General features: G+C 54.8%; 1 long non-coding RNA gene across 3 annotated transcripts in view; it reads left to right on the forward strand.

Moving 5' to 3' along the window:
* The first annotated feature begins 8,678 nt into the window (after positions 1 to 8,678).
* Positions 8,679 to 27,510, forward strand: part of LOC132360635 (uncharacterized) — a 38,577-nt gene continuing 19,745 nt past the window's right edge. For 2 of the 3 annotated variants that reach the window (XR_009501140.1, XR_009501135.1), the window contains exon 1: positions 8,679 to 8,767. This is a non-coding gene — a long non-coding RNA (uncharacterized LOC132360635). Of the gene's footprint in view, positions 8,768 to 23,351; positions 23,449 to 27,510 lie in introns of those variants that run through there. The other variant, XR_009501136.1, reaches the window with a different exon arrangement.

Consider the following 27,510-nt stretch of genomic DNA (forward strand, 5'->3'; position numbering starts at 1 on the left):
TGCCTCTCTGCATACCCACCGATGCCCACAACTCAAGCAGCTACCCCTCTGGGTGTCCTCATATGTGCACAGCGGTAGCGCACCAGCCCCCAAAGATCTCCTAACATTGAGCCATTGGGGAAGGGCCCATTCCCTGGTCTCTTGAAGGCTGTGGTGTCTCCCTGGACTCCCTCTGGGCCTTTGCTGGTCGTGATCACCTGTGCATGGGGTCCCTGACAGCCTGGGGAGAATGTGAGTCTGGATGCCTAGGAGGGGAAGGTAGTTAGAAGGGTGAGACAGATGGGCGCAGGGGGAGGGGAGAGGGGGGCGGGACCCCTAGACCACCTCCGCCAGCCCCACAATTTTGCCATAGGCTGTTCCTAGCGCAGGGGTGACCGGAGAGGACCCCTAGGGATAAGGCCAAATGTTCGGGTGGCTCTGACCTCTGCATCTGGCCAGGGTGGCAGTTTTGGGAGAAGATGCTGGGCTGGGCCTTGCAGGGACTTCTTAGCTTCTGGAAGTTCAGAAGGGATGACAAGAGGGTTGTCCTCACCGGAAGCTCACGGTCAGCCCTCTGCTGCTGCTGGTGTGGGGAGGCCCATCCTGCAGCTCTGGAAGCCCCTGGAAGCGCTCATACCCCTGCAGGAGTCTTGGCTCCAGCTACAGAAGGAGGCTCTCCTCCTCTCTCACCATCTTCTTCGGCCACAGAGACCAGATGCCGATGCCTGCAGCCCGGCTCACCCTGCTTCTGTGCTCTGGACAAGCCGGCCACTTCCTGCAGAGAGATTCATGCTGCGTCAGGAGACCTGGAGTTTGGTCCCTGCTGTGTGACCTCAGGCACATCAAACCTCTCTGGGCTTCCGCGTCCTGTGGCTCAATCGTGGTTGGCGCTCAATTTCTAAGGTCCCCCGTAGCTTGGCTCTGGGAGGAGGGCTCCTCGATTCCAGCTCCGTATTGTGCATCTGGGCCCCCTGCTCTGGGGCATGGAGCCCACGTGCTGGGTGGACAGTCGGGAGGCCTGGGTTCAGGCTCTGCCTCTTTGGGCCTCAGTTTCCTACCCGTGAAAAGAGGAGGCCGGGCTCTCTTAGCCAGGGTGCGAGGCCCATCAGGAGTCGGGGTGCGTGGGAAGGGTGGGGAGGGAGGGCAGCGGCCGGGCGGGGCAGCGCAGGAGTGGCCCTCGCCAGTCCGGGACTCACAAAAGGGCCATGTGTCCTCCCTGGGCAGTGCGGGGCGGGCCGGGCGTCCGATCGAGGGATGGGGATTTGGCTTCAGAGTGAGGCTTTATTATGTTTCCTTTTTAATTACAATGGTCCTGGCTCCTACAAGGGCAGCTTTTGTTGGGGCAGCTTAGGAGAGGGAGGGAGGCAGGGCTGGCTAGTCTGGGACTGGGGGGACTCCACGGGGAAGGACAGCACTCAGACCCCCCTCTCAGATCCCTGGGATGGAAGTTTCGGGGGCATGAGCGAGAGGGCAGCTTCAGTGGGGGGAGGGAGGGCAGCAGAGCTTGAGCCAAAGAGACACTTCTCCCTGCTCCATATCCGTGCCAAGTTCCAGATTCTGACATGCAACCCTGCTGGCACCTGACCAGCCCCCTCCCTTGGGTGGCTCTTGGAGACCTCAAGTTCAATATCAAGTCCCCCCCAAACTGGCACCACACTCTAGGTTCTCCATCTCAGTGAATTCATTCATTCAACAAAAATTTATTGAGCACCTACTATATGACACATCCTGTTCCAGGTGCTTGGGGTACATCAGTGAACAAACAGACCCAGATTTCCTGTCCTTCTGGAGCTGACTAGCTAGTGCTCATCTATTCATGCATTTGTCCTCACGGGTCTCCAGGAAGGTGGGATTTTGCTGTGAGCCCACCCAACACTCATGACAAAGTTTGGCATACAGCAGGCTCTTAGGAAATGTTTCCTTACTGAAGACAGAAAGAACCATCTGGAAAGCAGTGGTGCCTGAGGGTTAGGAGGGTGCTTGGGCCTGGAGAAAGGTGTGGAAGGAGACGCTAGGGTGGGGGTGAGATAACTAACTGGCCTTCATGCATCTTGCGTGACCCAGGGTCACTTGTTCCGAAATGCATCTGTTATTTTGTGTTTTGGAAAGACAAATAAGAGAATCTTCAAATAAAAAAGACATTAAATAAGCAACTACTTTAATAACAAAAACAACCAATCCCAAGGATAAGATTTTTAAAGTTGCATCATCTTTTTTCCCCCTAAAAAATAAAGCATATAAGTTGTGGACTCAGACAGCCGCCTCTACTGTTTCCCAGATGTGTGACCTTGGGCAAGTCACTTAGCATGCCTGAGTCAGTTTCCCCCTTCGTAACCTCACAGGGTCACTGACAGGGTTGAATTCGGCAATGGCCTTGGAGTTCTGAGTGTTATATCTGCACTCGAGGCTGGTGGTCTTCATGCCATGGCCTCCTGCTCACTCCCCATGGCCTCACTCTGACTTCTCGTTTGGGGCTCCAACTACTTTCTGATGCCTGAGGGCTGGAGCCAGGACTCCTGGGCTGTGGAGGCTCTTAGACCTTGGTCTCTCCAGCCCCTTCTAGATGGGTCCCTCTGAATAGCAGGGCCCAGGAACTGCGGAGGGGAATGGTTGGGGGGTGGTGAGGCTGCTGGGCTGAGGCCAGCTGGGGGCTTGCAACAGAAACTCAGCTCTACTCCTAGAGCGCTGGTTTGGGATAGGGAGTGAGGTTCCTCTGGTCCCACCCATGATCTCCACTTCTCTGGTCCAGGGTGGGGATCTCTGCTCAAATCCTCCGAGAGTCTTTCTTGGACCATCGGAAATAAAATAGCACTACCCCCTTTCCTGGCTCCCCAGTATCCACTGGCATATAGCACTTGGGCTACAAACATGAGCTCTGGAACCTGACTGCCTGGACCAGGGTTTGCTTACCATGGACTGTGGATTCCTTGAAGACAGGGACTTTTTCTTTTCACTGCCATATCACAGCCCCTGGTTGGACCTGAGCGCTTTCCCCATTTACAGATGGGAAAACTGAGGTCCAGAGAGGGCAATTGACTCTCCCAAGATCACACAGCAGATCCACGACAGCAAAAGATCTCTCAAATCACTCTTCCCTCTGAACACCCCACCCCTGTCCTATTTCTTCCATTACTAATAGTCAAACACCCCTTCCCTACTCCTCCCCCACCCCAGGCACCACTCCCATTGCCCCTGTCCCCACAGCCTCCAGAACAGGCTGCGTCCTCCAGAGGGAGGCTGTGATTTAAGGCTCAGCCCAAGTGCTGACGTGTGAGGGGGGAGCAGGTGGAGGCAGTGCGAGGGCGAGCGCTTCCCGCCCTGCCAGGCGCCCCATCTGGACAGGGAGGCTGCAATCTGATCTGTGGGCTGGAGAGCTGGGCTATTTTGGGGGTGGCACTGGAGGCCCAGGCACCCTGACTGGGGGAAGAGGTGTCTGCTGCCCCTGATGCAGGCTTGGGATGTGGGTCCCGGCCCACAGGCCATTCCCAAAGGTTGGGGCAAGGGCAGGGGGCAGGGAACCTCCTCGTGGGACTCCGTGGGAAGCTTTGGCAGCAGGACCCAGGTCCCAGATGAAATCTTACTTGCTCAAGGGACTGGAGGCTCCAGGGCCAGAGGCATGAACAGAGGAACCACGCGGCTTGCTCCTTGTCCCGACTCTGCCACCATCTTGCTGTGTAACCTTGGGCAAGTTACTCTCCCTCTCTGGGCCTCAGTTTCCTCAGTTGTATCATTGGAAGACTTCAGGTCCTATCCAGTTCTGGGTTTCTATCATTTTGGAAACAAAGGAAGAAAATCTCATGCTTCTAGGGACAGAGGGGATTGTTCAAATACTCTAAGATTAAAGGAAGAATTCTAACTTTCTAGGGATCTAAGAATAAAAAGAATGATTCAGATGTTCTGGGTTTTAGGGAGGGATGATCAGGTAACTAAGATTCGAAAAGGGAGCTCCCTGGGTCCCTGGCAATAGCAGTGTTGTGACTATTACTATCACTAGGCTGATCCAGAAGGCATATTTACCCCCAGAGAACAGCCCAAAGGAAGGCCCTGGGGGGAAGGGAGGATAGACGGGTCAGCAGAAGTCCCTGGAAGTCACGACTTGCACAGGTGGGCCTAAGGGCTGGCCGGTCCTGGTCCTGAGCCGAGGCCATGGGGGCAGCGATACCTCTGTCTGCCCTGGTTTTTCTGCTGGGACCCACCCTGCTGCTGTGGGCTGCTGTTTTGGGCGTAGTGTCTGCTACAGGCACAGAGTGAGAGGGTTAGCATGTGAGTGGGAGCCCCTGAGGACGGCTGGTCTCCTGCCTCTCCCTGGCAGCCTGCTGGGCAGGTGCAGGCCGCTTTCCTGGCATGGCTTGGGCCCTGGGAAAAGCTTCCTTGGGCATGCGCTCTCAGTGGGCCCTGTTGAGTCAGGGCTTCTGGAAAGGAGAGACAGGATCTAGCCTGGGCAAGGCCTGGGGTGGGGGCAGATGGGAGAAGCTCCCAGGCTGTCCATCCTCCTACTCCTGTCCCATGCCTCAGACACACGGAAAAACTATTCTGGAGCCCCTGCTTCTTCATCTGTGAAGTTGGGAGGATGGTCCTGTGTTAAATGAGATAAACAGTGGACAGTGCTTTGCAGACCTAACGTTATGAGGGTCTGCAGGGTTGAGATGGGAGCAGCTCAAAGGGAGACGGTCATGTGCTCTGTGGGAGGAAGGGACTTCCCATGGGAGGTGCCTTAGACCTGAGATACCAGTGCTTCCCGCGGTGGCAGGGCTAGGGCTCAGGTCTGCTGCCTTGTGGCCTGGGCCTCGGTCCAGAGGCCTCACCGCTGCCTTTCCCTTTGCCCCAGAGGTTTTAAAAATGAAAAATCCCCAATGACCAGTCAATGAAGAATTGGCTCTGGGGCCAGGTGTAAGAAGGAGGCTGAAGATACAACTCTAGGTCTAGAGGTATGGGGAAGAGAGCGTCAGGGGAAGAACTTGACTTTGTTCAAGTGATACTGAGACCCCAGGAAGTGGGAAGTGATGCAGGGGGTTGGTGAGCCCCCAGGATATCTCTGGACCACATTATTTCAGATGTGCGTGTGTGAGTGCATATGTATGTGCATGTGTGTGTGCGTGCGCATGTATGTGCAAGGTGCTTATTTTAAACGTATCCATGTCAATCCTATCCTGTCATCTATCTATAGTTTCTTTATATCTAATCTACTTTGCTTCACAAAAGGTTTGATGCAGCTGTAAGAAATAGTTCTAGGGGCTTCCCTGGTGGCGCAATGGTTGAGAATCTGCCTGCTAATGCAGGGGACACGGGTACGAGCCCTGGTCTGGAAAGATCCCACATGCCGCGGAGCAGCTGGGCCCATGAGCCACAATTACTGAGCCTGCGTGTCTGGAGCCTGTGCTCCGCAACAAGAGAGGCCGCGATAGTGAGAGGCCCGCGCACCGCGATGAAGAGTGGCCCCCGCTTGCCACAACTGGAGAAAGCCCTCGCACAGAAACGAAGACCCAACACAGCCATAAATAAATAAACAAATAAAAAATTATAGAATTGTTTAAAAAAAAAAAAAGAAATAGTTCTAATTCAAAAGAATAAGGTGAAAAATGTATACGTTTCTATAGCGCACGTGAACTTTTGAAATGTCTAGATGGGGCCTCCTGGTACTTTGGGAAATGCGTGAACTGTGACCAAGTTACTCCATATTTCTGAGCCTCAGTGTCCACATCTGGAAGTTGGAGAGAATATTTTCTGCCTCACGGCTGTGATGTGGGGATTAAAGGATGTAGAGTTTGCAAAGGGCCTGGCCTGGCACTGGACACGAGGATGATGCCCCAGCTGAGGGCCAGGGTCCATGGAGATGCTTCCTGCAGTTCCTGCTTGATTTGTGTGGGAAATGAGCCCTCCAGGCGGGCTTCCTGGAGGAAGTATGGTGTTCTAAATTAGAGTCCAGGTGGGAACCTGTGGAAACAGGATCTGGAGGAGGAGCTGGGGGCACTGGACCCCTAGGGTGAGGGATCTGGGGAGCTCAAGGAGTTGCTGGCAGAGCCCTGAGGATGAGTGGGAGAGAGGTGACGTGGGTCCAGGACAATGGGCTTCCAGGGTTTGTCCAAAACCAGGGAGCGGGTTGGAGGAGAAAGGAGAAGAGGAAGGGAACCTGCACTCTCAGAGCAAGACACATGTGTGACCCCCACTTTTACAGATGTGAAAACTGAGGCCCACAGAGGGCTCCCAGGCAGCTATTCGTCCTGGTTACACACAGTGAAGAAGAGGAAGGAGGTGGTCACGTAGCTCTGTACAGTTTTGTTTTTTTTTTCCTTTGGCTGCGTAGGGTCTTCATTGCTGTGTGCGGGCTTTCTCTAGTTGTGGCGAGCGGGGGCTACTCTTCGTTTTGGTGCACGGGCTTCTCCTTGCAGTGGCTTCTCTTGTGGAGCATGGGCTCTAGGCGTGCAGGCTTCAATAGCTGTGGCACGAGGGCTCAGTAGTTGTGGCTCGCGGGCTCTAGAGCGCAGGCTCAGTAGTTGTGGAGCATGGGCTTAGTTGCTCCGCGGCATGTGGGATCTTCCCGGACCACGGCTTAAACCTGTGTCACCTGCATTGGCGGGTGGATTCTTAACCACTGCGCCACCAGGGAAGTCCCAGCCCTGTATAGTTTTAGCTTGTGGTGTGTTGGGCTTCTTTATAAGCACAAATTGAAATTTTAAAAAACCCAATCTAATAAAGATAAAAAACAATAATTTTAAAAAGAAGGAAATACAACCCAGAGAGCCGAAGTGACCAGCTGAGGTGGCACGGCCAGGACCAGGGGGGGCGGCTCTGGAGGTGGTACCCTGGTTGGCATCTCAACGCCCATGCTCCTTCTCCCAGGCGGGGTGAGGGCGGGGGACATCCTTCTCAGGGCCCCACCGCCCAGTGGCCCCCTCCCCTGCCCTTGAGGAGTTTATTGGGTCCTTAATGGGCTCGAGGAGACCTGGCACCTGCTGCCTTTTCTGTTCTAATAAAAGGCAGATGCTCTAGGGGGTGGACAGAGGGTGGCGTGTGGGGGCCTCTGGCTCGTGGCCACTCTGGGCGACACATTCCTGGCTCCTGACTCACAGGGAAACGTCTTCATGTCTCCTCAGCACTTTTGGACCCTGCAGCTGTGGTCGCATTCCTCCTCCCTCCCCCTCCCCCTCAGCCAGAACTGCAGCTGATGGCACGGACCCATCCTGGGCTGTGGAGACTGAGGCTGCCGAGGGCCCGGGGCGGGTTTCCCAACTGCGGCAGAGCAAGGAGGAGAGGACAGCCTTATCACGTAGGAGACCCTTTCGCCCTCAGCTTGCTTAGGGCGGCAATTCTCAGCTGGGATTGGGGGGGGTTTGCTTCCCAGGGGACATTTGTCAATGTCTGGAGACATTTTTGGTTGTCACAACTGGTGGTGGTGGCAGTGGTAGTGTGTGTGTGTGTGTGTGTGTGTGTGTGTGTGTACGCTATTCTATTGGCACCTAGAGGATAGAGGCCAGGGATGTTTCTGAACATCCTACAGCAAGCAGGACAGGCCCCACAGCAGAGAATTGTCTGGCCCAGAATGTCAGTGACCCCAAAGCTGGGGTTTGGTGCCCCCATTCTGTATTTTCTCCCCAAGCCCCTCACTGTGGTGGGCCCCGGACCGGACACTGGAGATCCTGAGGTGATCCAGGGCCCAATCCTGGTGCTCAGGAAGCCCAGGTTCAGTGTGGGAGACAGACCAGGACCCAACATGATCCTGACCCCCAGAGCAAGGGAACTGAGTCAGGAGTTTGGAGGTTGGATCCGTGATGTTGAGGAAGGCGCCGGGAGCGCTGGCTCTGAGCAGCTGGGGAAGCTGGGACAGGCCGTGTCCCCTCTTCGGGCCTCAGTCTCATCCTCTGGCCAATGCTGAGCTGAAATCTCTTAAGTCCCAGAGCCCTTCGAGTTCTCACGAGCTAGGATTCTAGACTCAATTCCTGTGCTGTGTGGTGGTGGGACCTGTGCACCAATGCAGGGGTGGGCAAACTGTGGCCAACCAGGCCTGGCACCTGTGTTTGTAAAAACGTGTCACTGGCACACACCCATGTCCATTCATTTACACCTTGTCTGTGGCGGCATCGACAGAGTTGAGTAGCTGCGACGCTGTCTGGACCTCAACTCCTAAAATATTTTCTATCTGGCCCTTTGTAGGAAAAGTTTGCGCTAATGGATGGATTTCAGGCGTAAGTCATTGGCCGGGGTGTCAGGGGGAGACTGATGGAAGGACATTCATTTGGGGGAGGGGGAGGGATAGGAAGGGCATATCTTAAAGGAGGTTCTTTCTAGAGCCTAGGTCAGGGTCTCAAACTCAGATTCCACTCTACAGCCTCAGTTTTCCCCTGTGTACACGGAAATTGCCATACCTGCCTCGCAGGGCTGTGCTGAGGCCCAGTGTCATGCTGAGTGAGGAGAGAAAGTCTCGTGCCCGGGCCAGGCAGCCTGAGCCGGGTTATTTATGGGTTTCCGCCGGGAGGGGGGCTGCAGGCCTTGGGCCGTGTCTGACCTGAATTCTTACACTTACAGGAAATTAGAGCCCTTGGAAGCAGGTGCGCTGGTGATCCCAACACTCGGGTGGCCGAGGCCGAGAGGGTGATGTTGCGGAGGCAACAGGGAAGGGGGGCTGGACAGGGCCGAGGGCTGGAGGAGGGGCCAGTCCAGAGGGGACAGGGTAACCGCCCCGCCTTCCTGCAGTCATGGAGAGGAAAATAGAATGACCACTACCAGGCTCTGGGTTCTCTCTGTGCCGTGCTTGTGTCGGCTCAGTTAATCCTCACAACACGTCTATGAGGTAGGATCATTACGCCCACTTTACAGATGGGGAAACTGAGGTTCTGGGATGTTTACTCACTTGCCTGTGAGCATGGAACAGGCATTAGAGTCAGGATTTGAACCCAGGATATAATCTGAGTGCTGTATATAATTCCAACTCTCACGTCGTCTTATCGAAGCCAGCCGCCTTTGGGCAATGAGGAGATCGTCAAGGAAATTCTAGAACGTTCCATGGGTTTTGGCGGTTTCTTGCTGAGGTGGTATTGGGGTGTGTAGCATCCCGGAGGCTCACTGTGGGGCAGAATCGGGGTGTGTGCCTGGTCCAGTTCAGAGGTTGGAGTTGGGGGGCGTGAGTGGCTGGCATCCTGGGGAGTCGTCGTGTGGTTTTGGGGGTGGGCCAGGGAGGGCCAGGTGCCTGCAGTCAGAAGGGCAGCAGCCTGGGAGTGATGGAGTGACAGGGTCTGCCCTGAGGCCGGGGGCTGGAGGTGCCCAGCTTGCCTGCCTGTCTGAAGTGAGCACGGGAGGGAGAGTGTGAGAGATTGTGTGTCTCTGGTGTGTCTGTCACTGTCTTTGACTCATAGGAATTGGTGGGGATGTGGAAGGACGTGCAACAGCATGAGTGTGAGAGAGGGTGAGTGTGATTGTCTGGTGGAACCTCTGGGTGTTTGCAGGGGCAGTTTCAGGCTTGGTGAACTAAAAAGTGAATTCAATTTTGGGGACCTTCTTTATGAAACAGAATACAAAATGACCAATACCAAAGAGTCTTTAAAATGAGAAAAGCAACCGCAACAAATGACACAGTTTTTAAAACTGACAAATACCACAAATATTACGAAATCCAGAAAAATGTTATAATAATTGTGTTACTAACTTCCTGGCCCACTGCTGTACTGCTGATTTCCCTACTGTTCTTGGCTTTGACCATCATGTGAGTGAACACATTGCTAGGCCCTTTCAGGGCCTTGGAAGAAGGCTGCAGTGTAAGCCTTGGGTTGTGTGGGTGACCGGTGTGTGTGTGTGTGTGTGTGTGTGTGTGTGTGTGTAAGGATGTGACCAAAAGAGTGAGACATGGAGAGCGAGGCTTTCATAGCAGACTGGCTCCATGAATGTTTGTTGGCTGAATAAAAGAGAGCATCACACGTGTGTGTAAATGTGTGTGCAGGACACACAAATGTGTGTTTAAGCATGTGTGTGTACATAGGTGTGAATGCATGAGTGTGCAGTAAGTAGTGTCTGAGAGGACAGAGTTGTATGTGAGTCTGTGTGAGATTCCTTGGGTGTCTTTTCTTTGGCATTCTGGTTTTGGGGACCCCCTCCCTGCCTGTACCTCCACCCCCATCCCATCCCCCACCCCAGAGGCAGATGGGCACAGACATGCGGTGGCATTCAGTCCAGGCCTTGCGGGGACAGACTTGGTGTGCGGAATTCACAGCTCCTTCCCTGCCCCGCCTCCCTTCCTCCGCCGATGAAATGTTGGTAATTCAATCCACGGAGAAGCTCAGTGTCCTGGGGAGAGGCTGGCACGAGCCTTCTCTGTGTGCGTGTGCGTGTGTGTGTGCGTGTGTGTGTGAGAGAGAGTTAAACAGTGTCCAGGCCCCCAAAAGAGTATGCTGTTCATAGCATTCCTTGTACGAATAGAGAGACTGAGGCTCGGAGGTAGGGAAGGGAGGTGTCTGATCAAATTAGTTGGGCCAGGTTGGGACCAGAACTCAGATCTCCCAGGCCAGTGGTTCCCATTCAGTTAAGAATTGTTGAGCGCTTGCTATTGGTCAGGCATTGAGTCAGGTGAAGGGGTGGAGGGTGGTTGGATGGATAGAACCACCTCTGATCTGGAGGTGCTTCTAGAAAAGTAGCGGAATATGAGAGGGCATCCTGGGAAGGGGGGGGGTGTTTCGGGGGGTGGGGTGGGGGGACAGCAATGAGAAGTGATGGGGCCACATCGTGGGGTCCACGGTGCCAGGCTAGGGAGCGTGGTGTGCTCCTGAGGGGCGGGCAAGAGTTAGAAGGTTTGGGGCTGGTTGCGTGGGGCAGGTGCAGATTTGTGTTTCAGAAGGAGAACCTGGCATCTGTGAGGTGGTGGTGGGGTTGACCACCAGGGAGGCTTGTGCCCCATCTGGGCAGGAGTAGTGGGTCTGATGGGGTGGGGAGACAGGGTTGCCAGGTAGAGGCGACCCCCAGCTCTGGCCTTTCTCACCACTCCCTCCTCTTCCCCATCAGCTTTCCCCTAACTAACAGATCTTAACCCAACCATATCCAGAAGAGGCCCTGCACTTGACCTTGGAGGAAGAGAGGTGATGGTCAGCTGGGCATGACCTTAGATAGCTTTCTTCCTGTGTAGTGGGGAGATGGGCACCTCAGAGCAGACCTGAAAGGGAGACAGGGCTGGGCTGAGGTCAAGTACAAAGGCTCTGGAGAGCCAGGCTGGTGTCTGAGTTCAAATGCTGATCCACGTGGGTATGATACTTAACCTCTCTGGGCCCCAGATTCCTCCTCAATGGCCCCAGATACTTATTGGATATAAGTATCATATCCAATAAGGTCAATGGGGATGACCTTAGAGGGTGGTTATGAAGACGAAATGAACTCAAGCTGGGGTGCCCAGCCTAGTGAGACTCCATGTGTGATGGCTATTCTTCTAATTGTAGGAATCACATCTAAGATGGAACAATTTCTTCTCACCTGTGCAACCTAGGAAGGCTTCCTGCAGAAGGCTAGCTTTGGGGTAAGACCAAAGCTGGGATCCCTGCTTGGTCTCTTATCCGGTGTGCCCTGGGTGTCATGGCCCCTCTCTGAGCCTGGGTTTCTTCCCTGTGAGGAAGGTGAGTGTGACAACAAGAGTCAACCTGTCCTGAGCCTTCCTATACTTCCAACCTGAGATCACTGTGTAGGGCCTTCTTTAATCCTCACATCTGCTCCCGAGGGAGGGGGCGATTTCACATAAAGAAATGGAGGCTCGGGAGGGGAGGTGACTTGCCTGAACTCACACAGTTTGGAAGGGCAAAGCCGGAACTGACTTCAGGTGATCTGAACCATTAAGCTTGGTCCCGGCACATACTTGTTGTGAGTAAATAGCTGTTATTATCCACAAATAGTGCTGGTATCGGAGCTGGCTCTTACAGGAGGAACAGGAGGGAAGGGTCTTCTTCCCTCCTGTGCTTTTTATCTGCTGCGAGGGAAACGCTTGGAGACCTTTACTTATTCCCCTGGGGGACAGAGCTACATGCGGCCAGGGGTCTTGGCGAGGCCTGAATTTTGAGCCAAGGCTAAATAGAGATTTCACACCCATGGTAGGCCGTGCTCAAGTTCTACCCTACAGAAGGAGAAGCCCTAGGGTCTGAGAGGCGCCCCCCGTCCCCCACTGACCCTCTCCCCTGGCTCCCGGCTCTCCGGCTTCTGGTTGCGTCCAGCCAATGGGAGGGTAGGGGCAGGAGCTGGCTCCACTCTGCTGAGTCGCGCTGGGCTGGCCGCGTTCCTCTGTGGCTCTCTCTGTAGCCCTCTGTCTGGGTTCCAGTAACCGCTCCCTCCCTTTGCCCTTTGGGAGGGGGTGGTAATGGCTCCCCACTGTTGCCAGTCCCTGGGTGCGGCAGCATCCCTCTGTTGGTTTCCCTGAACCCCACCCACTACTCTGAAAGTCCGTTTTCTGTTATCCCTAAGGCATGAGTCTCTTTCCTGCGGGGACCCTGATGTCTCCCCAGCTGCCCTTCCCTTCACTTTCTCTTCTGTCTTGGGCTGCTGCCCTCCTCTTAGCTGGGCTGAGGAATGTCACTTTCAAGTTCTCAGTGGGGCCTGGAGCTCGTGGGAGGAGAGCCCCAGAGTCATTTCAACAAACACCAAACTCAACAACCTCAACGTTAAATAAATAAGATCTGACAGGAGGTCAGCTGCTCACCCCGGGAGCTTCAGGGAGGCCTTTGCTCCTGTCCCACCAGTCTGGTCTGGTCACACTGTCAGCTTGCCCACATTCTGGTGTTCGCTACTCTCTGGGATCTTCTGGACCCACCCTGTGCCTCGGCCCCACTGAGAGGCTAAATACCCATCCCAGCCCCTCCCCCGACAGCAAGACTGGAAGCTTGTGCAGCTTCTCCCAGGGCTGCTTTGAAGATGCTTCTTTTCTGTAGTCAGAAAGTTCTCACGTCTGAGCGTGTCTCCTGCTTTGTGTCCATTTCTCCTAGTTCAGTTTTCATGGGTTCCCTCTTAGCGAACCCCAGCTGCCTCCAACCACTTTCAAGGGGCAAGAACACACTGGCTGCTGTGAAAAGACTGCAGGGGTTAAGGACAGAGGCAGGGGGACCAGCCAGGATAGTCCAAAATAGTCCAGGCAGGAGAGGATGATGGCCTGGACCAGGATGGTAGTAGTGCAGGTGGAGAGAACCAGCGGGATCCAGGAATCCTCCCATTTCAGCAAGCAGATCCCATGGGGGAAACACCACACAATGCTTTGGTCAAACTAAAGCTCTTGAATTTAGGTTCTGAAAGTTTACATATGGCCCTTGTGAGTCAGCCCATCTGTTATTCCCCTTGGGTAGGTGGGCCAACGAAAGCCAGGCTGTGTCATTTGGTGCATATTTACTGGTTTTAAAAAACTCCGTGCAGATCGTGTGCTAAATGGCCCTGTCCCCCTGGTGCTGCCAGCTTCTTAGAGTGTTACAGGTCACCATGTGAGACCTTTCTCCCCCACCCCATTTTTCCCAATAAAAATACCTGCTGCTTGTTTTCCTTCTTCCCTGCAGGGTCTAGAGAGATTGGACAGTGCCCGGCATAGAGTCAGTAATAACTGAACACCTACCCTGTATCTCAGGCGCGCATCATCTCATTGAAACCTCCATCCACCCCGAGAGGTTGCAATGTTCTTAGCACCATGTTTCCTGAGAGGACACAGAGGCATGAGGACCTGGGCTCAGGGTCACAGTGCTGGGTGATGGCAGAGCTGGGATTTGAACCCAGGCTTGCCTGACTCCCAGCCTTGCCCCTGCGCTCTCCCTCCACCCCCCTTCCGGCCTGGTCCCTCCCCTCCAAGCAGGGCTGAGCCAGATACTAGACTGGGGTTCCAAAGACCTTCCTCCTTCCTGGTCCAGAGATAAATATTTGTTTCTCCCAGTGTAAATACCCCTCCATGTTTAATGAGGCAATCCCAGGGCCATTTCCTGGTATAGCTCAGTGCCTGGAAGTCTCTTTCACTCTGGGAGGAATCGGCTTAGTGGGAGAACCTCTAATGAAGGACTGGGGACCCCTCAGCAATTCCTCCCATTCACAGACAAGGAAACTGCTGCTCAGAGAGAGGAACTGACCTGTCCAAGTTCACGCGGCCAGAATTCAAATCTGTGCAGCTCAGCTCTCCTCTCCAGGCTACGCTGTCTCTGTGTGGTAGCTTCCCACCAGTCCTGGGCACTTCCCTGGCGCTCCAGCCGCTGCACCCTGGGCTGTGACCGGCAGGCCGGTGAGCCCTGGGACTGTCTTGTCCCTCCCTTGGCATCTCCGGTCAGTATGGCACTCACGGCCCCCAGGGCATGGACCCCCTCCTGCCATCCCCACTTAAAGTGATACTTTAATAAATTATGCTTTTATGTTATTACACGTGGAGCTATAAAAGCAGAGAGTGTGCAGTGGCGCTGAGGTAAGGCGTCCGAGACTTTGCAATTTCCTGGTCTGGCCCGGCTCTGCTCCGCGCTGTGAAGTTTTCATTAATGTGCGCAGGTGACGCCACGGGGGCTGAGGCAGGCCAGGTATGCTCCCATGGTGGCGTGGCGCCCTCTTCGACCTCGCCGGGCTGGACTGGTGATGGTGGGGGGCCCACACCAACAATGATTAGACGTAACCTCACTCCGGGGCTCAGGATAAGCTCTAGACTCCCAAAGCGAGTGATAAGAAGCACGCTGCATCCGTGTGGAAGGAAACCAGGAGCCAGACCTGGCTCGTGCCAGACCCCGGGCCCGGCGTTTGACACGCATTACCTCATTTCACCCTCCACAAGCCGTGAGCTCAGCGTTATGGGCCCCACTGGACGGATGAGTAAGTGGGGCTCTGCTAAAAGGTGACAGTGCCAGGCCTGCACCCAGGCAGTCTGATCCCAGAGCCCGTGTTCACAGCTGCTGTGCTTTCCTCCTTTATTTCTCTCTCACCCCCTCCTCTCCTGCCCCACGTCTGTGGGCCTTTCCCATCCAGTTATAGTCCCAGGGGCAATGGGCACATTGAACAGAGGAAAAAAAAAAAGCCACTTAGAATCTGTGGGGAAGGAGCCTTCTAGACTCCATACCTGTGCCCAGGTTGTTTCCTTCCTGGCCTGCCTTTCTTTCTTCCCCCTGGGCTCAGGAACTCAGGTCTCCTGCTCCAGAACCCCCAGCTTGTCTCTCTCCCCTGGTCCTCTGTCCACTGATGGACTACTTGCTCACTGAAATATGAGTCCTGGGTCCCAGCACATCAGAGGTGTGTCAGTCTTCCCATCTGTGAAATGGGCCTAAGGCACCAGTGGAACACAGTGGGAAGTAGGTCCCAAGCAACCCATTGAAGCTTGTGTGGTTCTCCAGTCATTCCAGAAGCTTCCAGAAAGAGAGAGGCAACAGGAGAGCAGGCATCCTGGACTGGTAACTGGACAACCTGTGTGTGTTCTTCTGTAAAATGGGTACAGGAATCTGCGTGGGGTCAAATGAGAACAGCTCTGCCTCCGGGTGCACAGGCCCAGTCGTGGCCAGATTTCTCCAGCTCTTCTGGGAAATCATTCCAGGAACTGAAGACAAACCAAACTTGAAATAAACACTCGGGGTCCAAACACCCCACAATTCTAGGCGAGTGACTCTCCTCTCAAGCTGCCGGCTTCCACGCCAGGCCCAAGTGCAAACAAGAAGCAGCAGGGGTGGCTTGGGCCTCCCTCTCAGACTTAGTGAGATTATCTGAGGGCCGGAACCCAGCAGATGTCCCCTCTCCGGACTCGGTGACTCACTTGCCTCCCTGGTTGAGAAAGGGATCCAGCCGCGCCTGAGCTGTCCTGGCTGGTGGAGAACGAGACGCAGGGCAGAGGTCAGGGTAAACACCCGTGGTCAAGGCGGGAGGTCGGGAGGAGGGTGGGGACGAGAAGGCGACAGAACATTTCCCCTCAGCAGAAGGAAGAGTTCTCGAAGGCCCGAGCTACCCAAGGGCAGGAGGGGCTTCCTGGAGAGGTAGGGAGTGTCCGGGCCCAGAGGTATGCAAGTGGGGTCCTGAGGACCCTCTGAAGGCCAGAGAATTCCAGTCAGCATTGGGAGGGTCCCCGGCAGGATGCCAGTTCAGGTCCCTCAGCAGGGGGCTCTCCTACAGAGCCGGGCAAACTTCTCCTATAAAGGACCACGTAGAAAATATTTTAGACCTTGCAGGTCACGTGGTCTCCGTTCCAGCTAGTCAACTCTGCTGCTGTAGCACACATAAATGCATGCATGTAGCTGTGCCAATAAAACTTTACTTACAAACACAGGCCAAGGGTCACATGCGGCCTGTGAGCTGTAGTTTGCCAACTCTGCAGAGCCTATCGTTCTGGGTCCTGTGGGTACGGGTTGGGCTTGTGGACTAGAGACCACTGACCTGCTCTTGTGCACTTGACCCTGCTGGAGGTGCCCCTCCACCTGACTGGTTTGTTCTTTCATTTCCTCTTCCCTCCTTCCTTCCCATCCATCGCTCACTCATCTGTCTATTCACCCATTTACTGCATTGTTTCAATAAATCTCTGATTCGTGTTCTAGCTCACTGACTTGTTTTCTCACCAACATGCTCACTTAAGAATTCATCCAGTCACTTATTCACTGATTTATTTATACCTCTATTAGAAGCTCAAGGTTCTAAGAGTTCTAACAAGGACATGCTATAGGAATGGAGATTGTTTTACCTGGAGAGAGTCTGGAAAATCATAGGGGCTTGGTTATTGTCTTTTAGGCCCTGTCAAGTTGCTATGAATAATATTCTGAGCAATTATTCCTTTATTAATCAAGTCCTGGATTGTTTCTGTATGCAAAGCCTCCTCTGTTTGGGTTCTGTGCTAGGAAGTCATCAGCTAAGACATCGTCCTTGTCCTCCTGGAGCCCACGTTCCAGCCTAGATGCAGGCTGCAAAAGGATGGGTTATTTTAGGTGGGGAGAACGGCGCGGCAAAGATCAAGAGGTGAGACAGAGGGAAGTACGTTCCAGAGGTGGAAGTTCAGTCCCTTTGGGTTGGAGTGTACCGTGTGTGTGTTTGCCGTGTGCATGTGCCTGCCCCTCTCTTGGCCTCCGTTTCCTCATTCCTATTACGGTCTGGCCTCACAGGGCTGTCACAAAGATGACAGAGCACTTGGCTCAGGGCTTGGGCACTTGCTAGCTATAATCAAGGGCTGATAAATATTAGTCACTAATAATTGTTATTCATAATACTTATTAGGTGAATAAAAAAATGAACCAATGGATAAAGATCGTGCTGGTGGCGGCAGGATGGACTGTGGGGGAGAGGATGGAGCCAGGGACTGGGCAGGGCTGTTGTGAACTTAGGCAAAATGTAACAGGAGGAAAATAGCAGTATTAGCAGCTAGCATCCACTGGCCACTTACAAGCTGTGCTATTTGGGGCAGTGTCCTCACCTCTCTGAACATCAGTGTTTTCTTCTGTAATATGTGGTTAATAGTGGGCCCAGATCTCAGGTTGTCATGTGAATTAAATGAGAATAATGCACTTTGAGGGCTTGTCCTTCATAAACGGTAAATAACATCTTGATTATTACAACTGAGTACCCACAAGCATGCTATGGGCCTTGTGCGTTTGGGTCTTCACCACCATTGCTTTGATTCCCACTTGGCGGCAGAGCAGACCAAGGCCCAGAGAAGTGGAGTGCTGTGCCCCGGGTCACACAGCTGCCTGGGCCCAGGCAGGAGGAGGGACAAGTGGGGTTAGGGAACCATAAGGACGAACCACTGTCCCCCTCCTGCCTGTCTCCAGTCTCAGGCCTCGTTCCTGGCAAGTTTCAAGTCCCTCCCGCCACTCCCAGGGAGTGTCTGTTCTCACGCCCTCTGGCCTGCCCCTCCTGCCCCACTGGGCTCCCGGTGCCCCGAGTCTGGAAAGTTCCCGGGCCTGGGAGAGATAAGGGGTGCTCTGCCCAGGCCCCTTTGATCGCAGACCAGATGGTTCTGCCAGCCCAGCTGCTGGAGAAGCGGCTGCAGTGATAGGGAGGAACTGGGCCTGGTATCAGTCACCTGGAGGGCCACCTCCTGCTGTCGCCATAGCAGCGGGCGCCCATCCCTGCAAACAGGAAGCTGCTCCTGCACTGATGGTGGGATAGGCAGGCGTGCGGGAGACCCAGCCCCTTTAATCGCCTAGAGGAAGTGGTCCAGGGGGCGGGGCCTGGTTTGGGTCACCAACCTCCTGTCTCCCAGATGAGTGTGGTGGTGGGGCACAGCAGGGATGACCCCCAGAACCACAGAGCTGCCTGAGTCCTGACTGAGGCTAAATGATGGAAAGAATTCCCGAGGCAGCTCAGGCCCACAGAATCAAGGCACTGTGCAGACCCCTTTCCTAGGAGGCATCCAAGCTGGATACTTTTGGGTTCTGGTCCCCTGCTGACCAGGAGGGTGGTGGCATTGGGTCCAGGCCCCCAGTCTGACCTGGTGCTCAGGGCTTCACGGCACCCCTTTGAGCCCCTGCCCTGCTGAGGGGGCCGTGGGAGCCAATTGTCGTGGGGTCTTTGCTCTTGGCTGGGTAACCTTGAATGAGTTCCCATACGCTTATCTGTAAAACGGGGACACAGACTCTTGCTCATAGGGCTGGTGTGAGGGGCCGATGGGATAATAGAGAGAACGTGTCTAGGTCCAGGGTAATGCAGTTTAAGGTTTAGTGCCCGGCCCTCTGGAGCCCTAACCCTGGAGAAACACCAACACCCATCCCAACTCCAGCAGCCATGCAGGGCTGGGGGTGAAGGGCTGACAGCTTGAGGGGCCGCCTCCTGCTGAATGCCAGGCCCTGGACTGGCTGTCTCCCCTGCTGTCGCTCACTTCATTCTTCCAACAGCCCTGAAAGGCAGGAACATGATCCCCATTTTACAGACAGGAAAACTGAGGCTTCAGTTCCAGAGAACGAGGGGGCTTCACTCTCTGAGTTCTCACCGTGACATGGGCTTTTTGACACGCTCTGTGAGTCCTGAGAACGCAGGACGGAGGTTCAGCACAGCTGCCGTAGAACAAAGTGGGGACTCAGAGAGAAATCATTCACATGGTGGCCCTGTTGGTCCTGAGCAGCCAGGGCAGGGGACAGTGACACAGGAAGGTCACTGGGCTCATCCTAGACCTTGAGCCCATCCTGTTGCAGCTTTCTCTGTTGGCTACGCCAGCTGGAGTAAGTGGGACCAAACCACGGGGCCACACCATCAGCCACCGAGCCCTTCCTTCCTTCAGACCACAACCTGGAGCTTCTAGAATGTGCCAGGTTCTCTGCTGGGCCATAGGGTCCAGAGAGGAACGAGATACGGTTCCGCTTGGGAGGAGAACACAATCCTGTGTGTGTGTGTGTGTGTGTGTGTGCGTGAACATGCGTGCAGAAATTATGATGTAAAAGTTCTGTGGGTGATGGGAGGATAGGAGTGTAGATGACCATGATGGTTCTGGTGGTGCTGGAGCAGTACTGGGGGGGACAGCAGAGTTTGTGAGGATGGCGGTCTTGGAGATAGTGACGATGGTCTTAGATGGTGCTAGTGACAATGATACTGGTGACAGAGTAAAGATGTGTGATACACCAGCCCTCACTTTCTCCCTTCTGCTTCTGTCTGGCCACTGCCTCAACCTTGCAGGCAGCACCTGGCTCACACCTGACCATGATAGCTCCTTCAAGGCACCACCCTCTCCCTTTGGAATCAGGGTCTCACAGCCCATCACGGGCTGCAGTGAGCCCAGGCTCTTAGGAATGGCCGACCAGAGATGGTGGGGGACTGGCTCAAGGTCACAAGCAAGGTAGTACGTGACCCACGACTTATGGCACCTGGCCCAGGCCTCTGCACGCCTTCCCCGTCCCTTTCGCACATCTACAAGCACATTTCCTGGGCCTGGGCTCTGTGCCAGGCCCTGTGCCAGGCCCTGTGCTGGGGTCTGCAGTGGGTATGGATGTATCATTGTGCTTTCTGCCCTCGAAGACCTCCAGCCAGCTGGGGAGGCAGACACCTAAGCAGACAAGGATAATAGAAAGATGAGTTCCAGCAGAGGGTGATGGGAGCCCCCACCAGGAGGCGTTGGGGACATCTGACTGAGGCCTTGAAGGATGTGGAGGAGTTCACTAGTTGGGGAAGTGAGGAGAGGGCCCTGGAGGCACTGCAGGTTCAAAGACCTGGAGGTTTGAGAATCTGTGGTGTTTTCAGAGAACTGAGGCGGGAGGTGGCGGGGCCAGACTCTCCGTGGCAAACTAAGCAACGTAGAGGCTGCCCTACCCTGAAGGGGATCCCCTCTGCCCCTCTTGAGAGTCACAGTATCACCCTTCCCCCCGAATAACTGGAATTGTTTGAAAATGCTCTGTAAGAATTCAGCTCAGCAGGTTATACTGGTCAGGGGAAGAGCCGCAGCTGAGTAGAGGGCGTGCTGATGGGCACTCAGTGAGACTTCCTGGGAGAAGGTGAGAGGTCCTGACCTCCGGCTGGGGCCAGCGCCCCTGTGAGCACTGATCCGGGAGCAGATTACAAGGGAGACTGGAGCCAAATCAGCTTTGAAAAAGAGCTGGTGGAGTTTCCCTCCCCGTTCAGTGAGGTCACCTGGAAAAGCTCCTCTCCCTGCCACCCGGGAAGCGGTGTGGAGGGGGTGTCCAGGGCCAGAACAGAGGGCTAGCGAGGGGCTTTGTGGGGGTGGGCATGTGTGCAAGGGGGTATGTGCATGTTTTGTGTGAGCATATCTGTGTGTGTGACATTGGGCTTCAACGCACGTGTGTGTGTGTGTGTGTGTGTGTGTGTGTGTGTGTGTGTATGTGGTCTGAAACGTCCATCTCTACTTCATGACTGTTCCTACGCACGTCCCTTTCCTCCTCTTTCCCTTCCTCTCCCCACCCTACTCTCCTAATCCTCTACTCCAACACTGTGTTAGCCTCCCTCCCTCCCTCCCTCCCTCCCTCCTTCCTTCCTTCCTTCCTTCTTCCCTTCCTTCCTTCCTTCTTTCCTTCCTTCCAAAAATATTTATTGAGGGTCTACCATGTGCCAGGCACCGTTCTAGGCTCCGAGGGTGAATGGAAAATGAATAAAACAGAAGAGATTCCTGATCTCACAGGAGTGCATACCCTCCTGGGATGAGACAGACATTAAACAAATAATCAAATTAGTAACATGCCATGTGGTAACAAGTGCAAGGGAAAAGGTTAAACAGGGTGAGGGAAAAGGGCCTGTGAGGCTGGGAGGGTTGTTTTAGATGGCTGGTCAGGGAGGGCCTCCCTGATAGGATATTTGAGAGAGACCTGAGGGACGAGAGGCAGGAGACATGTGACTATCCGGGGGAAGGATGTCCCAGGCTGAGGGCACAGCCAGTGCAAAGGCCCTGAGGTGGGAGCATGCTTAGGATGTGCTAGGGACAGCAAAGGGGCCAGAGGAGAGTGAATGTGGGGAGAGTGGGAGAGGAGCCAGCGAAGCCATGGGGCCCACAGGATCATGCAGTGGGGGGCTCTGACTTTGCTCTGAGTGGCAGGGACCCATTGCAGGACTTCAAGCAAACTCACTCGGGAGTAAGGGGGAGGCAGGGAGACCAGGGAGGAGGCTGCTACAAGAACCCATTGGGAGCAGGGGAGGTGGGAGAAGCCCCACTTCAGAGACATTGAGTTTGACGTAATTCTTGCACCGCAGGGATTTGATAACCCAAGCCTGGAGCTGGAGATACAGATTTAGCATTCGGAGAGCACTTAGAACCAAGCTCACCGGAGCCACATGGTGCATTTGCTAGGGTGTGTTCGTGTGTGCTCACACCCTGATGTGGCTGGAGGCAAAGGCCAGGCCCCAGGGGAGGCATAAAGGGTGCGGTGAACACCGGCAGAGTGGCGCTAAGGGGGCAGTTCTGGAGGCTGATGAAGAGCACACGGGTGTTGGTGTCAGACAGCTGGGTTTGCATCTTGGTGTGACCTTGGACAACCAAGGTCAACCTCAACCTCTCTGAGCTGCATCATCTCATCTGCAAAGTGGAAATAATAACAGTACCTCCCTTGAAGGGTAGCTGCGAGGACTGAAGGAGTCGTTGCATATATAGACTTGGACTAGGCACCGTCCCCATTGTTATTATTCTGATTAACCCCAAAATGTGGCCGGAGCCCTTTTGGATGACTCAGTTTCTTCCTCTGGGTGGGGTTTAAGAGAGTGGTATTTCCTAGGTGCCTGGCTCCTCTACAATTGATAAATGGGGAATCTGAGGCTCAGAGAGGTTAAGTAACTTGCTCAAGGCCACAGAGAAACGGCGAGGCTGGCACTGGAACCGACCCCCTGCCGTGTTCCCCCCATGTCTTCAGCCTGCCACTGCACAGGAAGTGCGACGCTGGTAGAAGGGGCTGAGGTCTGAAGACTGACCCGCATGCCCAGGAAGCTCTGCCCACAGGTGTGAAGACTGCAGCCCGTGTAGTCTCATGACATCTCCCCCCCTCTCCCCTCCAGTAGGGCCTTGGGTGCTCATTTCACTCTGATTTGACTAGAACGAGTGAAGGTGTGGAAGAGACAGTCCTGTGGAGCACAGGGCCCTAGGCACAGGTCCCCTGAGGTGGCCTTAGTTTGGGCAGGGATGCCGGAGGTGGGCAAAGCTGGACGCCCACCCCGCAGCGAGTGTGGGCGGCCCCTCTCTCCATCGCGTGTGCATCTCCTGTATATGATGGTGTGTGTGCGTGTGTTGGGGTGGGGGGGTTTGTTCAGACCTGTGCAGACAAAAGCCTGAGTCAGGCAGTGGGGACTGGGCTGTGGCTGCAGGAAGCCAGGCTGGGACGGGATCTCCCAGGGGTCCCTGAACCACATCGGGGCTGCGGTGGGAAGGCTCCCTGGTGCGTGGAGAGCAGAGAGGGAGGCGCAGGCTGGTGATTTATCAGCTTCTTCTCCTTTTGATCTCCTTGCTTCCCTGGAGAGACTCCCTCCTCCACCCCTGGGGGCTGTAGCAGGAGGCCCGGCGAGGGGGGCTTCCAGCTGGCCCGGGGGCTGCAGGGTTTGGTAACGCGGGGATGCGCAGGAAGCTTCTTTCTCTCTCGCGTGGCCTTGCTGGCCCTGTTTCCCGGTCCATGTCTAACTGGCCTGGTTCCCGGGTGCCAAAGGTTTGGGGCAGGGTCCAGCCGTGAGCTCCCTGCCCCAGCTTCTGCCTCTATTACTCTTGGTCAATTCTCCTGTTTCTCTGTCCTCTTTATGCCTCGACCCACAGGCTCCTCCCCTTTTCCCCCTGCCTGCCATGCCTAGACATGCGCCCGGTGTGCTGAGGACCTGGGGACCCCAACAAGTTCACCGTTTTCTCTGGTTCTGTGGGGTGAAGAAGCCCCGCTTTCAGGCAGGGTCTGGGCATGGCTTGCAGGCTGGTCACACTGCACAGGTGCAGAGGCAAGAGGCGGGCAGAGCCGGCCAGAGCTAGGTTCGAATACCAGCTCTTCCACCTCCCAGCTGTGTGGCCACAGGTGAGTGAGCCCTGAGGCTGTGGAAGGCCTCCTGGCGGGTCCTGGAAGATCACCAAGCGTGAGGCTTGTCTGTGAAGGAGCAGCGGCTCCGGGGCAGGGGAAGGACAGCCCCCAGAGCATCCAGGTGAGGACAGGGGCCTGGGAGAAGGCCAGCGCAGTGAGCGAGGCCTCGGGCGGACTCGGGTCAGGGCAGGTGCCTTCCTCAGGGCCCCTGTGCCAAGTTTACCTCCTCTGTCAGTGGGGCGCTGATCAGGGGGCTGAGTGGCTGCCCCGGCCAGGCCAGAACCTAGAGCCCCCTGACTGGGCCAGTGGGGCTGAGAAAGGGGCTGGGAGGCCTCAGCTGCTGCCCCTGGGGCACCTCTCGGGCCTGGCCAGGGGCAGAAACAGGACAAGTTGTATGGGGGAGGCGGGAGTGGCCGGGGCAGGGATGGAGTGAGCGTGGTGAGATAGGGTACGGCTCTGTGCAGGGGCTCCGTCCCTCCATCCCATGTCCAGGGGCCTCACCGGGCCAGGGACCCCGCCTGACTGCACTCCTGGTGGCCGCTGCTTAACCCCTCCATGACCTTTGCCCCTTCTCCTGCTCAAGGCTCCTCAAGGCTTAATGTTTACATATTTAAATTCAGTTTTCTCCTTTATGGTTTTGTAACTTGCTGAGGAAGGGCTGCGCTAGCCAAGATCATGAAATTATGTGTTCTTCGTGTTCTCAGGTCTCCTCGAGGCTTGGCTACCCTTCATTCTGTCCCACTGATCTTTTTTGTCTGTTCTTGACCCTATACCCCAAGGTTATTACAGGTTTACCTGTTGCCCATCACCTCCCACTAGAACAGGAGCTCTGTGGGGACAGAGATTCTTGTCTGGTCTCTTCCACACTGTGACCCCAACCCTTAGCAGTGTGCCTGGTGCGTGGGAAGTATGCATCGCATGTATGTTGAATGTGGCACCAGGACGTGTGCCCAGAACTCCCAGACCCAGGACTGAGACGATGTTTAGCAGAGAAACTCTTCACCTCATCTGTCCTCACCCCTGTCTTCCTGGGCTCCCTCCTGCCTGGAATCCCTTCTCCCTTAGCGCTCTACCGACCTCTCTCCTTAACCAGGGATAGCTGAAAAAATGCTGACGGAATCTACGCAGCAAAGACGTGTTGCGTGCCTGTGGAGCTCAGAGCTGGGGTGTAAAGATGGGGGGGCTAGAAGGACAATACACTCCACTCTCCCCCCAGAACCAACGTGCAGCCCACTAGGACCTAACAAGGGCAATAGACACCCCGTCTGAGAGATACAGTTCATTCCTCATGACTCACATGTAATTGGCCCCAAATTATTGCTCAGGAGCTCAATCCTATGTAAGTAGCCATTAATTTCCATTATAATTGCTGGAGAGGAACAGCAGGGTTTCTATTAAGGGATAAGAAAGTTCCAGCCTCAAGCTGCTAATCAATAAAGTGAGTGCGTAATTATACACCACAGAGCTCCATAAACTCACTCATCACACTAATAAAATGACACAATTCCTGAGGCAGCAGCGGGGTCATGGTTTTGCCCGTTGCTCTGTGGTTGTGCGAGTTGAGGCCAGTAACAGTCACCCCAGAGCGCATTTGTCCTGAGTGAGGAGCAGTGGGATGGACAAGGCCGAGGGGAGGTGGACACCACGGGACTCGGGACTGTTTGGATGGGGGTTTGGTGGGGAGAGAGGCATAAAGGACACCCCCAAGGGTCTGCCCTGCACACCCAGGCAAGGGTGGACCACCACGGCCATCACAGATCAGAGCAGAAGAGGCCCAGCAGTGGCACTGAGGGGCGAGGATGAGATCTGCTGGGTGGCCTTGTGCAAATCCCGTCCCCGCTTTGAGCCTCTGTTTCCTCATCTGTCGAATGGGATTCAGAATCTCTGCCTTGACAGCACCTCTGAGAGTGTGAGCGCACGTTGAAAAGTTCATAACCCCATCAACTTAAAACACATGGTGTAATCAATTCTGTCTGACCTAAGTTAAATGAATGTGGCCTGACCCTTAAGTGTTGGGCACGGGGTGGGCACTGAGCCATGTGGCGGTGACTGCGTGATCTTACTTTTCTAAGAAATGCTACGAAACATTTTTGGTGATGCAGTCAGGTTCTAAGAGGGCCTGGATCCTCCCTGCCGGGAACAGAGACCCCCACTGGGGGGTCTTTAGACCAGCACCACTGTGTTCCCTTCTAACCATCCTCGGAGGAGCAGTCCTCACAAAGGGCAGCCGTGGATGCCCAGTGTTGATATCAGTGTAAGGAATGGAAAATTAGTCCAGCCTTCAGGACTTCCCTCATTCATTCATTCATTCATTCATGTGTTCACTCATTCATTTACTCACTCGTTTATTTATTCACTCTAGTTGGGTAGGACCAGCAAAAAAACAAGAACACAGACAAACAAAACTAGAATAAATTGCCTAAGTATTACGAAGAAAATCAAAAAGGGGCTGAGATGGCAAATAACAGGTCCCTACTTTGGATGAGGTCATCAGGAAAGCCTTTCTGAGGAGGTGATAATCCAGCTGAGACCTGGGTGATACGCAGGAGGGTACCACGGGCAGAGCGGAGGGGCAGGAATTCCAGGAAGAGGGACGAACACTGGCCAAGGCCCTGAGGTGGGAAAAGCTTGGTGTATTTGAGAAATGACGTGGCTGGAGCAAAATGATGGGGGCCAGAGTGGGTGGATGAGGCTGGGGAAGGGGCCTGGGGCTAGATCTGCAGGAGGGGGGGATTGGGGGATGTGGCAGGGTTGAGGTGAACTGGACAGGTCACTTCCTTCCTTCTGCACAAGTGGGGAGGCCCCAGAGCCAGCCCCTTCCTTGGGTCCTGGGTAGAGCAGGACAAGTCCATCCGAGAATTCAGGAACTTCTGCCCAGGCCCCCAGGCCTCCAGACAGGACCCTCCAGCTGGCCTGGGCGCAGGTCCTGCAGGCCCTGGGTGAGGTGAGACACACGGGTGCCAGCTGCAACCCGCCCTTGGCAAATGCCATTCCAGATCGGCTTGGTGAAACCAGAACCACGAAATGGTCAGGTCAGCTGGAGGTAAGCAGAGCGGTAGGATTTAGACCACCTGCAGACTGCTCATGCGCGAGGAGGCCAGCATCCCTGCTCTCCCTGGCAAAGACACAGCCGGGAAAACGAAGAAAGAAATCCCACCTCAAACGCACAACCGAAATATTTCACAAGAACCGCCCCCCCACCCGTCCCCTTTTTGTCAAGTAAAGGATACACACGGCCTTTCTGCTTGTAACCTGGCCAAGAATAATTTGTGGCAGGAAAGTTTGAGCATTTGTAAAAATAAAATAAAAACGTGAAAAGAGAGAGAGAGGGAGAGAGAGAGCACTTGAGTGTACATTCGTGTGAAACTAAACAGAGGGAAAGTTATTTAGGTGGTAAAATGTCTTTGCGTTTCCCGCCCGCCGCCTGCGCCCTGACACTTGGCCCCCTCCCCAAGTGTTGAAATTGAGATTGCTCGGGTATTTGTTTTGTTAATCTCCTGCCAGGGCCAAGGGGCTGCAGGCTGGGTTTCTTCTTGTTCACGCGGGGCTCCGGCTGCCAAGTGAGTGCCCCCCTCACCTAGCCCGGGGCCGGGGATCTGTGCACCTGTTCCCTGCCCATCTGGCATGGCGGTAGGGCTGGGGTAGGAGGTTTGCCCTCTTGAGAGAGTGCAGCTTTGCCTCACCTCAGACCCCCCAGCTCCTTGAGGGCACCAAATATGAGGACTCACCACCCCATAACCTCTTGGAGTCATGGAGGTCTGGCCTGCACCCCTGGGTGCTGCTGAGACCTCATGGGAGTACCAGACTCCAGGTGGGGTCTGGTCCAGGTAGAGGAGTTACCCAGATCTGGGTTTGGGTCTTTGTGGCTCAGTTTCCCTCTCAGTAAGATGGGCATCATGTCTCTGTCCACCTCATAGTGTTGCTTATGAGGATGAAGTGAGTTAAATACACAAAATCCTTAGGCCAGTGTCAGGCACATAGTAAGTGCTCATTAAATGTTAGCTGTAGCATTATTATATATTTGCTCTGCTGTCAAAAGATGTCATTTTGGGGCAACAAAGAAGGAAGGAAACAATGCTCACCAGGCCACGCCCCGTATCAGGCACTTTTCCGTGAGTGATCTTGCTGCATGCCCATGATACTTCCCCACACAAAGCTTACTGGCCCCATTTTGCAGGTGAAG

Source organism: Balaenoptera ricei, chromosome 1, assembly GCF_028023285.1.
Source record: "Balaenoptera ricei isolate mBalRic1 chromosome 1, mBalRic1.hap2, whole genome shotgun sequence".
Classification (NCBI taxonomy): domain Eukaryota; kingdom Metazoa; phylum Chordata; class Mammalia; order Artiodactyla; family Balaenopteridae; genus Balaenoptera; species Balaenoptera ricei.